Source organism: Furipterus horrens, unplaced genomic scaffold (assembly GCF_987537825.1).
Source record: "Furipterus horrens unplaced genomic scaffold, mFurHor1.1.pri manual_scaffold_3, whole genome shotgun sequence".
NCBI classification, from domain to species: domain Eukaryota; kingdom Metazoa; phylum Chordata; class Mammalia; order Chiroptera; family Furipteridae; genus Furipterus; species Furipterus horrens.
The window spans coordinates 38,858,394-38,867,657 of NW_028327173.1; the positions used below are offsets into that span (position 1 = coordinate 38,858,394).

Sequence of the window (9,264 nt, forward strand, 5' to 3'; positions counted from 1 at the left end):
TAGTTCTCACGTGGTTTGAGACCCCAGGAATCTGGGGCAGGAAGGAGACAAATAGGCTGTGGCTCCAAGTGAGGGTGATTAAGCAAGAGGCAGCTCAGACTAATGAAGAATGTTGTTCTGGGAATTACGAGAGGGGCTCTGATTCCAGTGGCCCTGAACAAGTCAGGTTACTTCTCTGGGCTTCAGTTTCCTCACTAAGTCTTGATCTGATATCCTAGAGAGCCATGAATTTCCAGCAAGTGTATGCCCCATTAGCCAGGACTGTGTCTTAATGACAAATGCTAAAATCCAACCACATCAGGCCCAGATTTGGGGACAAGTCATTTCTCTCATATTCCTGATCATCCTTTAAAATCTAGTTAGTCATCTTCTTCCCTAAGTCCTGACTCCAGCTGGTCACTGTTGTCTTGTGTTCCTACAGCACTTGGGAATACATAATTGTCACAATCGGGACCTTGCAAGGAAATGTCAAAAGGGCCATCTTCTCTTTTTCCCCTACGAGCATTGAATTGGGCTTTTCAGAGCAGGATTCTCAACCTAAGAAGCAGCAGCATTGTCTTCATTTAACACACTGGGAAATGGGAGCCAGCAAATCTGTGATACTAGAATGATTTTATTTCTTTGAGCTTTGTCTGTATATGATACCACAGAATGAAGAGAAATCCATATTTCAGTCTTCAGAGGAAGACATTGATAATCACAATACAATAATAAAAATTACTATAATAATAATATTTATGCTAGGCATTGTATAAAGCAGTGAGTCTCAACAGGGAGCAATTTTGACCCTCAGGGGACATTTGATAATGTCTGAAGATGATTTTGGGGTGCTATGCTATCTAGCAGGTGTTGGCCAGGGATGCTGCTGAACATCTTATAATGCACAACAAAGAATTACCTGGTTCACAATGTCAGTAGAGTGGAGGTTGAGAATTCTTAATATAAAACATTTAAATAAATTATGCCTTTTAATCCTTATTAAAACCAAATTAGATAGGTATAATTATTGTCCCTTAAAGATAAAAGAAATCTGAAGCACATATTGGTGAGGGCACTTCTCCCAAGGTGACCCTAGGGAGTAGGAATTTGAATCTAGGGAGTGAATCTGGTACGCCTTATCAGAACAGGGTCATTGGCTCATTGGGGTTTCTCATTGCCTTAGTCCACTCAGGATCCTATAACAGAATACTGTAGACTTGGTGGCTTATAAAGTACATAAACTTATTTCTCATGGTTTTGGAGGCTGAAGTCCAAGATCAAGACACTAACAAATTTGATGTCTGGTGAAACCCTGCTTCCTGCTCACAGGCAGCTGCCTTCTTGCCGTGTCCTTGCAGGGCTGATAGGGTAAGGGGGCTCCTGGGTCTCTTTCATAAGGGCACAAACCCCATCTGTGAGGGCTCCACCATTATGAGGCAAGTACCTCCAAAAAGCCCCACTTCCAAATACCTCACATTGGAGGTTAGGATTTAATGTATGAATTTGGAAGTGGACACAAAAATTTTGTCTATAGTACTCCTGGCATGTAATAGAGTGCCCAGTGTTTACAGAAATGGAGGGGTTGTCCTGTGAAGATAATCTGTGAGTTGCTTGGTCCACAAATGAGCTAGAATTGACTAAGGAATAATTGCAGATTTATCTGCTCTTCACTAAGGGTTAGGAAGCTTCTAGAAGCAGCAGATAGTTCTGAAAGTAGATGAGGTCCTAAAAGTTACAGAGAAATCCTCCTAGAAGAAATTCTGGGCTAAGATCAGACTTGTCCAAGGTCCCACGTGACAAGTAGATGGGAGGGTGTGGGCTCCTACGCACCCTTCACACTTTTTATTCAGGACCATTCACAGGGTCATGTTATGTTCAAATGAGAAGGTCAATGTGAAAGTACTTAGAAAGAGGACCAGTGATACAGGAATATGAGGGATAAATAGGTCACATGGGCTTTTCGAGAGAGGAGAATGACTTAAAAGCCTTTTAAGCTCATGTATCACAAGTCAGCACCTATGGCTTTATGTTTATGGTTGACCATGCACAGATGTGATCCTATTTAGGTGGCCAAAAATCACCTGGTAATTAATTTCCTAGACTGTAGGATTTTTACTATTTTTTGATATTTAAGCTTCTTAAGTTGACAGCATTTGATTTGATAACCTCTTTTTCGTTTTCATGTACATTGCAATTGTCTCAGCCAAAGGTCTTCCTGATTTCTCTCATGCTCTAGTTACTTACTTTCTGTACTTAAAAATTCTCATGATTCTTTGCTAATAGAGCTTGGAGGGCCATAGAAACTATTTGATAAAACCCAAACATTTTATGAATGTGGTAATTGGGGTTTAGAGAAAAAAGAAATGACTTTGCTATTATCATAAATAACAATCATAATAAGCAAGCATGACTATACTAATATTTCTCTATGTGTATAAAGCTTTAAAGTTTATGCATTATTTGTATTTAACTAATCTTGCTTGAACACCATAGCAATATTGGGCAAACAGGACAGAATATTTTCTTTTCACCCAGGCTGGTGTGGCTCAGTTGGTTGGAACCGTGGATGGATTCTCAGTAGGGGCACATACTTAGGTTGCAGGTTCAGCTCTTGGTTAGGGTGTGGACAAGAGGCAGCTGCTCAGTGTTTCTCTCTCACATCTATGTTTCTCTTCCTCTCTCTCCCCTGTCTTTCTCCTCTCTCTAAAATCAATGTGTGTGCCCTTGAGTGAGGATAATATGTATATTCTTTTCATGTTTCAGGTGATAAATAATCTCAAATGAAATAAATTCTTCAATAGCTTTGTTTATTGCTTTGAAGGGCATAATGAGACCAAGTTCAAGGAGTCAGGCAGATCTGAGTTTAAGGTCTGTTTCTACCTCTAGTAGAAGTGTGACTTTGGATAAATTATTTAACTGGTCTGGACCTCAATATCTTTATCTGAAAAGGATTTTTATACAATTACTGATCATCTATTAGCAGTTATTATAATAAAATGATGGTTATTAAAATGGATTAGTCTAACTTTTTGACCTCAACTTCCTACCAATGAGGCCACCATATGCTTGTCTGCTGCACTTGGAGACAGATGTAAGGTATCATTCTAGTTTAGATTTCATTCCTTTGCCAAATAAAGACCCATCCCTTTCCCTTAATGGGTGACTTCCTAGTCATGGGCAAGGAAAAGTAAAGTGTAAGTTATAAAGAATTATTAGAGCCAGATGCATCCTTCATGATTAAAGGATAAACAAACAAATCTTTAGAGCAAAAGAGAATATTTCTTGACAACAATATAAACAACCTTCTATAGTCATATGCAGCAGTTATTTTGAAGCTGTTTTCCTACTCCAAAGTCAGACAGGGGCTGAAACTTCATTATTATTTTATCTCTAGAATTTATTCCATTTGTAGCTCAGTAAGAACCAGTGCTGTCCCATGGCCACCAAAAAAGCTGATTGCTTACCAGTGGCATGACAGGTGTGCAGCTTCCAGGGGCATAGTTCCCATAGTCCCTTGCCTCTCTACGTGTTGCAGGCTCCTTCAATCTCATTGAAAACCGAACTTGCCATCTTATGCGTCCCAAGCTCCCTCAGTGAGTAGCTGACACCAGCATCTTTTATCAATTAAAACGGAAATCTGACAGCAGTGATCTTTGAATGGCAGAGATAAGAGACAACCATGTTCTTTTGAGTTTTCCTTTGAGATCCTTCCAAATTCAGCCCCTGTTTTTAAATTCTAATCCCATTATCATTATTACGACAACTCTCATTTTCCAGCGCAGCTACTAAAGACTTTCTCAGCCTGTCTTCAAAAGGTCCATATCACTGGAGCGTAATAATGAGACATTTCACAGGTCCTATCATGAATGTCTTTACATGTTATGCTAAAGAGTTAAGAATTTATTTGGTGAGCAATAGGGAACAAAGTAAGGGTGTCAGATTGCATTTTAGAAAAATCACTAACTGTAATTATAGATGGTCAGTTAAATGGTATAAGCACAGAAGGCACAGGCCAGGCTAAAGAGATAATTGGAATAATCTAGCTAAAAGGTGACCAGAATCTTAAGTAGAGTGGTGGAGGTAGAGATAGAGCAGAGGAAATTGTTTGAAAAATAGTGATGTGTAGCCCTGACTGGTGTGGTTCAGTTGGCTGGGCATTGTCTTACAAAGCATCAGACTGCTAGTTTGATTTTGGGTCAGGGCACACGCCTGGGTTGCAGGCCAGTGTCCGGCTGGGGTATATGTAAGAGGCAACTGATTGATATTTCTCTTACACATTGATGCTTCTCTCCTCTTTCCCCCTCCATTCCCCTCTAAGAAAAAATAAATAAAATCTTTAAAAAAGAAAAATAGTGATGTGTAGAACTTAAACGATTGGTACTTAATAGAGTTTAGGGTATAAGGGAGATCCGAATCTTGGATGATATATTTTTTGTCTTAGAATGGGTAAAAACATTTACACTGAAAAAGGAAAATCTCAATGAAATAAGATCTTTCTTCAAATCCCTCAAAGCTGTCATTAAAAAAATGATTGATTCAAGTTCTGAATCCCTCCTGAAGGTAAAACAAATAAGGCTGAGATTGGGAGAATTAGATTTGGGTATGGTGTAAATAGAGCTTTCTAAAATATTGTCTCCAAATGGGCTCTGATGGAATATTCACGGTTCACAGATGAGTCCAGTTCTTAGTTGTATAATATAAGGTGAATCATCAATGAACATGAAGATTCCTTCAAATGCAGTGATTCTGGGATTCTCTGAGTCCCATAGGGTCAACATTATGAAGAAGCACCAAGATGCTATGAAGACAGTGCTGGGCTGGCAACTTGGTGGCCAATGTCCTGGTCCCAGTCTTGTGCCTGCCTAACTTACAGGGTGACACAAAGTTGCTTCCCCTCAAGACTCTAAAACCCATCTACATAAAAGATGAGGATTAGGAGTAAATAACAATGATAATAAAAACTAAAATAATAAGCACTGAGTGAATGGTACCACTGTTATGGCTAAGTATCATGCTCCATGTTTCATATGTAATATGTTCTTTAACACTCACAGCTGGCATTGTATTATTCATTTCTCTATTTACAAATGGAAAGCTGGGGGTTCACAGAGGTGATCTCTTGGATCATTTTTACACTTTGTGATTCTGTGGCCTTAATGCCAATGAGAGCAGGAGTTGAGTCTTGTTATTGTAGCATTCTAGAGAAAAGGCCCACGGACTGCAGCCGAGGCCCCTGCTTTTCTGTAGTTTGGCTATTCTATCTTTCCTGAATTCTTTAAGAGACCTCAAGACCCCACTTCTTGTTCAAACTCAACTGTATTTCAACTGAAATAATTTAACAATATACTTATTGTCAAGGGACTTAAAGCTGGGTAGAGGATCTAATTATAGACATAATGGGCACAGATGATGTGTCTGTCCTTCCATTGAGGCCAGGTCCCACGTCTGATCCACTTCTCTTTACTCAGGGCCTAGCTCAGGGCCAGCCACGTCAGACACTCTTCTAGTAGCTGTTGAAGGAAATACTTTATAGTGCTTATGGAAAAAATGTACTCATAATATTTAGTACAGTATATGTACATTCCACATCAGAAACGAGCTCGGAAAACAGGAAAAGGACAGGTATGTGAAAGAAAAATTTATAATTAGAACACATTGTATTTGAGATGCCCACTAGCATCCAATTGGAGCGTTCCAGCAGGCATTTGAATTTGCAAAGAATACAGTGTATTAGAGGAGGAATGGAGCTGGATTTAGAAATTTGCCAGTTTTATCTTCTATGCATCCCATCCCTTTTTCTCACTCTGCAGGGAAATACAGTTTCTAATATCCCTCACCGGCTTCAGACAAAGTTATTATAGAAGACCCTGACAGAATACTGGAGTACAGAAGAAGAAGAGCCAGAGTACCCGTGCCCCCATTCTCCCTGCATTGCCTCCATGAATCTGGCTATCACTAAATAATTCTCTCTCTCTGTGGTCCAACCTCCCACTAGGCAGGTCCACTGAGGTTCCAGCTTCCATGAAGGTCTGGATAGAGTATGTCCTCCATCTCTCAAGTCCTATAGATGGTAGCAACTTTCTGCCGTGGCTAATGCTGGAGTTGCCTTTCCTTCCCCTGGTTAATCTTTCTCTCTGTCCTTTGCAGAGCCCACTCCCAGACACGTCTGATTGTATTCGTCCATTTCTGGTCAGCAGAATCCTGGGCCTACGTTCCACACATTCTGGGCCATTATCCAGGCATCCTTGTGGTTTCCAAACACATTTTTTAGAAGAACATGGGGACCCAAGCCCCAAGAACAACAGTTCTTTGGGTGTTTCTGGAATGGCTCATAGGGTGGCTGATAGCCACTTTCTATTTAGCTGGGGTAGACCCACTCCTCCCAAGGCATAAACCCTTCCTAAGATGTGGTAGGAGGGCTTGTCCACAGAAAAGGTTAAAACAAATAAACCCGCCGCCACAGTTTCCAAGTGTCCCATCTGAGGAAAGCTAAAAAGAAGGCAATACACATAAATTAACTCAGCACGCTTTGCATAAGTGAGTGGGAGGCAAATTTAGTGGGAAGGGGAGCTTCAACTTCACCCAAATATAATTTTTCCAGGTTAAACTTGAGTTTCTATATTTTAAAATTGTAAGATTTTGAGCTTCTTAAATTTTGAGGTTTTTGGGGGTGGGGTGTGGGGATGTAATTCTTGTGTCTCTAGGCCTCCCCAGTCTATAAACATAAGTTGTGACCTCTTAATAATAATTAGCCACAATTCACTGGCTATATTCCCCATTTGCTTCTTATTAATCCATCCCGAATATCTTATTGCTGATATGGCTCTTCCCCCACTCCCCCACCCCCAACCCCACCATCAGATGGGGCCTCTTTCATAGCTCTGGTTGCCATAAGTCCCCATCCTTTGTTTATTCCCTTAACCTTCCCTGCATGTCTGTAAAAAGCCCCTTTATTAAATTCTTATTCAGTTAAGCCTTGCTGAGTTTGTCATCTCTTTCCTTCCAAGGCCATGACAATACGCCCAGGAGTTTCTTAAAGAGTCCTTGAAGAAACTTGAGTACATTTAAGCAACCTTTTAGCATTGATTGCATGCCTGCTCTGGGCCAGGCACAAGGCTACCTCTGTTGTTCTACCTGCCCTCCCTAGAGGACCTACCCCTCCCAGGCTGGATTCCACTTGGCTGTGTCATGTGCTGCCCCTTTCCTGAAGTCCTCAAGGCTGCAGTGTGGATCACATTTCTGGGAGTCTTCATTGTGCTCAGGGCTCTCCAGTTCTGCTCAGAACTGAGGAGAACATGCCTCTCTCCTCCTGTGACCATCTCACTAAGCACAGCTGGCCAGGTGTCTTACAGAACATCCTCATTCCCAGGCACCTTTTTAGCTTCCCCCTGGAGGCCTCCTTCAGGGTCTCTGACACAGGTATGTGCAACTGGGCCAAGAGCTGTAAGAGGATCAGGATGAAAAGGATTCTGTGACTAAGTCAGGCTGAATTTAGAAAGATAAAAAGGAGGGTTTTTTTTTGTAACTACTCAGAGCTTTTCAGTGGAATGTGCATTTCCAAAGGAGGCCTATTGGGTACAGTATCTGCCTGTGTTACTTGGTTATGGAATACTTCTATCAGGGAGCATTGCATGGGCCACACTGCCCCTCCCCCCCTGCTGCTGTTGCCACCATATGTCCTCGTTGCCCGAGTCCCAACACCATGCCACAAGAAGAGAGACTTCTTGCCACTTTATCACAACAGAAGACTTGGGAAAGACATTCAGCTCCAAGGAGGAAGAAGCTGACTATTGGAAAGATCTGGCTATGACCTATAAGCCAAGGGCAGAGAATACACAAAGGGGAGCTCTGAGAATTCTAGGAGGGAAGCTGAAAATATGAAGCTGAATTGAAGATGCAGCTGCAACAAATTGAAACCAGGAACAGGGACCTCCTATCACAAAAGAACTGCCTTCGCCTTTGCCTGGAGCAGCATTCTGAAGTCTGCCCGCAGATCTCCGCCTTAGAGGATGATGGTGCCCAGACAAAGGCAATGAAAGATCGGCTACAGAAAGATATCCAAGAGCTGGAACAAGCAAATAGTGACTTGGAAAGAGCAAAATGGTCCATGATCCTGCCCCTGGAAGAACTGGAACAACACTTGAATCAAGCCATTGAAAGAAATGCCTTCCTGGAGAACGAGCTTAAGGAGATGAATCTCCTAGAATCTGCTCAGTGACTGAAGGGTGAAGCCAGAGCTCTGGGGCAGAAATTCACTGTGCAGTAAAAGCAGGAGAAACTCAGGACCCCATACCCAGCGCTGTGGAAGCTGAAAGGACAGACATGGCTATGCAGGCCACTGGCTCGGTGACGTCCAGTCCCATGGCTCATCGGGGACCCAGCTTTAGCTTAACAACAACTCCCTGGGTGGGGACCCCTCTTGCCTGTGGCCTGGATCTTGGCCCTCAACATCATGACAGACCTGTTGTGGAAAACAGAGGTGCTGGAGTCCAAAATTGCATTCTACCGGAATTTCATGTGTAAGCAGTCCCCACACTGAACATGTGGCCCAACCTCGGGGCTGGGGAGCAAGAACAGAGATGGCCCTGACAGATAACGGAGCGGTACCAGCATGCCTGTGGGCAATAAGCTTCGGCAAAATGCCTGGAATTTAGGAAGCTGCCTTCAAATCTCTCTTCACCATTGCTGACGTCAGTCCAGCGTGCAATCAAGATGTTGCTTTAGGAAATCCACAGAAACAAAGCCACTGGTCTCTATTACTTTTCTTCCCCTCTTCATATTAAGTGTTTGTTTTAAGTTAGTTTGAGAAATATGAGGTTAGCAGTCTCATCAGCTGATGACTGAGACCATTGACTGTGGCCCCTGATGGTGTTGACCTTGTGAAATGTCTCATAGAGGCCAGCCTCTTTGTCGGTGTGTTACAGGCAGACAGGGACAAACTGGACCCTCTGGGAAGTGCTCTGAGGTGTGGGCACTCAGGCTACCCTATCATGGGGAGTTGACCTAAGTTCTGCTTGGTCTTGGGAGGTATTTTTAATGTCCAGAGATGCCTTACCACTGGGATCTAAGATTACCTTAGGCTCACCCCAGGCCCACGTAGCTGGAACTCTCTTCCGGAATAAAGTCTCCCAAAGCTTTATGGCATGTACAGCAAGGATCTGTGTGCTGAAGTCATGTCTAGGACGAAAGAGTAGACTAGGCATGTTTTTTGTTTGCTTTTTGCTTTAACGGTAGTATAGTGTGCCTTCCACACTTTTTAATCTGTCTCTTGTTGAGGCTTTTAGT

The 9,264-nt window shown here is 42.4% G+C and overlaps 1 pseudogene; it reads left to right on the plus strand.

The window, feature by feature from the left end:
• The first annotated feature begins 7,653 nt into the window (after window positions 1–7,653).
• Window positions 7,654–8,703, plus strand: LOC150014965 (nuclear distribution protein nudE homolog 1 pseudogene; annotated as a pseudogene).
• Window positions 8,704–9,264: the final 561 nt, after the last annotated feature.